Source organism: Palaemon carinicauda, chromosome 30 (genome assembly GCF_036898095.1).
Source record: "Palaemon carinicauda isolate YSFRI2023 chromosome 30, ASM3689809v2, whole genome shotgun sequence".
Lineage (NCBI taxonomy): Eukaryota > Metazoa > Arthropoda > Malacostraca > Decapoda > Palaemonidae > Palaemon > Palaemon carinicauda.
The window spans coordinates 66,013,419-66,018,741 of record NC_090754.1 but is presented as its reverse complement, the minus strand read 5'-3'; the positions used below and the strand labels follow the sequence as shown (position 1 = coordinate 66,018,741).

The 5,323-nt window shown below is 35.9% G+C and overlaps 1 long non-coding RNA gene across 1 annotated transcript in view; it reads left to right on the top strand.

Annotated features, from left to right (window-relative positions):
* The window catches only part of LOC137623233 (uncharacterized), an 80,976-nt gene extending 78,098 nt beyond the window's left edge, over positions 1-2,878 (top strand). Inside the window, exon 4 of the long non-coding RNA XR_011040572.1 lies at positions 32-2,878. This is a non-coding gene — a long non-coding RNA (uncharacterized lncRNA). The remainder of the gene's footprint in view (positions 1-31) is intronic.
* The last annotated feature ends 2,445 nt before the right edge of the window (positions 2,879-5,323 follow it).

Genomic DNA, 5,323 nt, shown 5'->3' with positions numbered 1-5,323 from the left:
TAAGTTGGTGTAATTTTGTATCTATTTGTAGCCACATCGATTATGGAACCACTGCCAAAAAGAAGAAAGTGCTAGACTAGTTTTAAATTAGATGTTATACAAGGAGCCCAGTAATAAAAAAAATTGCGCTGCCGCTAGAACATTCGATGTGACAGAGATGGTGCGAGATTGGAGATTGATTGATTGATTTAAAGTCTTTTTGGCATTTTGACATCGATGGTATCAGGATAACTTGAATCGTGATGGATTTTTAAAGAAAAATTAAAATTAAGTAGATCTAAATGTTATTACTACCATCTTTAACACTACCATTAAAATGATCGAAAGTTTAGAGAAGGTAAAGATAAAGGTTGCCAAGACTACAACCACACCTCAATGTTTACATTTTCTGAGGTGGACTCTCATAGATAAAAGTTTATTTACCTGTTGATATATTTTTCCTCAAACATGCTATTTATTATGAAGTCATGTCCATAATATGTAAGGTAAATATGGTTTGGTTACGTTTATTATCAGTTACTGTATTTAGGCTTACGCTAGCCTATCAATACTTGAAAAGACTATAGATCTGATACGTTTTGTGGTGCGTGACAAACAGATCCAGAGAATCTGTTTTTGAGAATTAGCGACTCCATAGAAGGGGAATCGCTTGATACAAACACATTTCAGGACCATACTGTATAATAATTTTTTTTTGTAAATTATATCAAAATTCAAGTAGGACAATATCTTTGCTTAATATTTTAGATATGACTGTGTGTAAATGATACATTTATAAGGCTTCTGGTTATGAATTGAAGAAGTTTGACCTTACAATACTTGAATGTACAAGGACAACGTAGGTGGTGAATCATAAAAATACAGAGGTACTGTAATCTGTTGTAAAAGTGAATTATTTTAATGAATATACATAGCATAAACAGCAGCTGTAACTGTTATAGTGTATGTATTTGATGTTTGCATAAGCCTTTGTACGGCATTTATTTATTAAAACATCAACATGACTTTTGATAGGTGAAATATTAAATTAACTTTAAAGATCTCTTTGTTGAACTTAATACCCATTAATTTGGTTTACATGGCAAATAGCTTTCAGTCATGGTTATCCATGTAGGCTCCTAAACTGTGATAAAGTATTTATATCCCTGAATCCAAAAAGCATATGATTGCATTGTTTTAAGATGGTTTCTCTCCTTAATTAGTAATCCTGAGATTTTTGTGCTTCTATTCTCCAGAATTCCTTAAGATTTCAACAATTATTTTTCATTATTAACATGAAAACTAACATATACAAAGACATTGGTATGTGTGTCTAATGGGTATCTGTATTATATAAAATCATAGAATACTTGATTTGCAAACAGTACACTGTCAGCCACTCATAAATTTAATGTACGATACTTTATTGGCTGGTATCCTGGAGCAGAGAGAATAGACATGTGTTTAACTTTTTTAAAACATTATAGCATACTGTACTTCAGTAATATAGTATTAAAGTATTATATAATATTGTATGTAAACTATTATTGGTGGATACAGTTAATATTTTTAAGAAGTATTTTATTTCATATATGTTATTACTCAGTACTAGACTTGGTGGTAGAATTATGAGACTCTTCACACAGGGCTATGAAAATCATTTTGATAGTGTAGATTTTACTTTTGTATTAAATAGATTCTTGTTTTAATGTGGCTTTCAGATACATATGTTCAAGTGAATTGCAGATTTTTTTAGGATATTTAGAATAATTTGCAATATTTACCATTCCAACAATTCCGCATAACCTATTAAATGAAAAATCAAATATTGCCATGAAATACTCTCCCAGCGCGACGATTTCAAACAGCCCGCACTCCTTTGCACTTGGCTCGCTTCACGGCACTTCCCTCTCCGCATAGTACAACATTGCATTTCACTATAACATATACTGTACTGTAATGTATGTTACCTTTTCACACAGCAATGTCCAGTATTAAACATATATTATTATTATTATATTATGCTTTTGATTATCATCATTATCATTATTAATTAGTAGTTTACTGAGGCCTCTAAATCACAATTATAAAGTCATTTCTCTCCCTTCAAGAATTTGTTTGTAATATTAAGATAATAGAGCAGGGAAAGTTGGAAAGTTTGTACAGCTAACTAGAAAGACAGTAAAAGAGAGTAAAAGGAACAGAAGAAAATTACTGTACACAGAATAAGGCATACGAAATTCAGGTTTAGGCCATAGAGTCATAGCAGGGAACCTTCAATATTGTTAACAGCATGCATTACTCCCTACAAGTTTACCAAACATAAAGGACTAGACCCCTTTCTCTTCATTTGGCCTCGGATGAGTTCAGTGTTAGACTAGTGATTATGGAAGTCATGAGTTACAGATTCATCAACTTAGTAGATAGTTGGTTCAGTTGGATTTACCCATTAAATGGAATGTCATTTGGTATTATATTTGCATGTGTACTGTATTTGAATTTTAATATTTATTCCTCTTGTGTAGTCATGTATGTTTATTTGTGTTTACTGTATGGAGATATGATGTATACATATACACATTTGTAAAACTTTAATCCGGAATTAACTAATTTCGCCTACTTTGAAGGATGTAGTTTTATCACTCTCCACATTAGCCTGGTGGTCTGGTTGTATTATCTTTTGTAAATAACCCTCATTATGTTGGCACTTTGGATTTTTGTATGAATTATCCTTGGTAGCACTTGACCTATGGTTTATTGCAAGTTTAGTTTTACTTTTGTATGCAAGGGTGATAAGCCATCACTCTACATAGACATCATTGTGAGTCTCTCTCTCTCTCTCTCTCTCTCTCTCTCTCTCTCTCTCTCTCTCTCTCTCTCTCTCTCTCTCTCTCTCTCTCTCATTTATAAGTAATAAAGATGTCCATACCAAAGATTTATACAAGGATTATCATAAACTAGATCATACGAATCACTGAATCAAATTGCTAGACTTTCCGTGAAGGATTTCTTCATGAAAAGTGAGAGGGAAAATTGGTCCAAGAAGAGGTTAAATGTTAAATCGTCAAGAAGGAAGAGTGGTTCCAACTCTTAAACAAACTTTTCGTCCATTAGAATAAGGACATGTCTTCAGTGGCCTGGAACAGCCATTGGTTTGTTAACTAGGTATTGTACGGTTGTATGTTAATGACGAGTGGCACGAGGCAGAAGCTTTGCCTACCTGCCTGTTACAGAATAGCCAATTCTGTCTTTGACTGCTGTGGACTTCATCTTTCCTGTTGGATCTTTCCTACATTTGTTTGTGATAAATATTGGTGTATATTTTTATGAGCCTTCTCGTTTGTAAGCAGAAGCCCATCTGAAAGGTAAGCATATGGTGAGATGGATTTGGTTCCTAGTAGGATACAACTTTCAAAATCCATTGAGATGTGTCCTTTTGTGAAGGGGCAATCCCTCTCCCCTTTTTTGAGTGTTGTTCTCATTCCCTGATCAGGAAGACAACAAAGTTGAAGTGTAACTTGTGAGAGCTCCTAATGCTCCCCTTGCGACAATACCCCCAGTCACCTGCTGACTCGTACTTTAGGCATCAGTCAAGTGATTGCAAGTCTGTGTTACAATTACTGCTGTTGTACTGGGAGCAGGTGAGCGGTCTTAACTCATACCGAACATCAGCACTGTAGGCCAGGGGAAGGTGGGAGTGTATGTGTCCACCATTCTTGTTCCTATTACAATATGGAGGATTGTTCCTTACCCTGGTGCATACTCTATGCCATGCGGAACTCGCCTGCTGAACCATACCTTCTGAGTTGGTTAATGATCGGGAGTCTGGTGTTAGAGCCATTGCAGTTTCATCAGTTGCAGGTGAACGGTCCTACCAGGACCTCATCTATATAGCTCTGTATGATAAGCCAAAAGGGGAATTGTTTGTGCTATGCATATCATTCACACTCCCTCCTCCTTGTGCCGTTATGGAGCATAGCCGACATATCTCGTTCTGCGACTGGTACCTCTGAGGTCAGTTGAGTCTGCTAATGCCAGATAACCTACACTTTCCACAACCTGTGAGAGTATACTAGCAAGTCCTGGGGTACCTTCACCCTTGGTCTTGTGGTGCAAGCCCAACAGGTCATGCAGCCTGCCTTTGTCTCTCATGAGACAAGATGTATCTCGTCTATGATAGCAGTTTTGATAAAAGTCAAGGATGAAAGGTAGAATGTCTACTCTTTTACTCTTCTTTTTTTCCTCTCTCTTGGTTGCAGCAGTCGTGACTGCTATGAGCTGAACAGAACATCAGGTGCAGATGAGCTTCATAAGCGAGCAACATTTCTTTACTGGAGGATCTGGTAATAAGTATCTCCCCATCCTTACAGAAGAGGGGAAGGTTGCATAGAATATATTCAAACCTATTTCTCATAATAACTATGAATGTGTTCAGACCTATTTATTCTTAGCATGAGCCTAAAATACAATAGTGGCATCCCTTTGCACAGAACAACAAGAGGTTGGTGGGAGTCATCACCTTTGCTCCTGTATTATTATAATTATTATTGTTATTAATATTATTATTATTATTATTATGATAATTATATTATTACTAACTAAGCTACAACCCTAGTAGGAAAAGCAGGATGCTTTAAGCCCAAGGACTCTTAACAGGGAAAAATAGCCCAATGATGAAAGGAAACAAGGAAATAAATAAACTGTAAGAACAATAATAAACAATTAATATAAAAAAGTTTAAGAACAGTAGAAACTTTAAAATAGATCCTTCACATATAAACTATAAAAATAAACTATAAAACTTGAAAGAAAACAAGAGGAAGAGAGACAAGATAGAATAGTGTGCCTGAGTGTACCCTCAAGCAAGAGAACTCAATTCCAAGACAATGGAAGACCATAGTACAGAAGCTATGGAACTACCCAAGACTGGAGAACAATGGTTTGATTTTGGGGTGCCCTTGTAGAAGAGTTGCTTACCATAGCTTACCAGTGGAAAGTAGCCACTGAACAATAACTGTGCTGTAGTTAACCCCTTGAGTGTAGAACAATTGTTCGGTAATCTCAGTGTTGTCAGGTGTATGAGGACAAAGGAGAATGTTGAAAGAATAATCCAGATTATTTGGTGTATGTGTAGACAAAAGAAAATAAGCTGTAACCAGAGAGAGGGATCCAATGGAGTTCTGTGTGGCCAGCCAAAAGACCCAATAACTCTCTAGCGGTAGTATCTCAACGAATAGCTGGTGCTCTAGCTAATCTAGTGCTTAAGAAGATGCTCTTACAATTCATGGGAAAGTTTAATCAGCCAGTAATTTGGGTCATAGGGACTTCCTCACACTCAAGGATA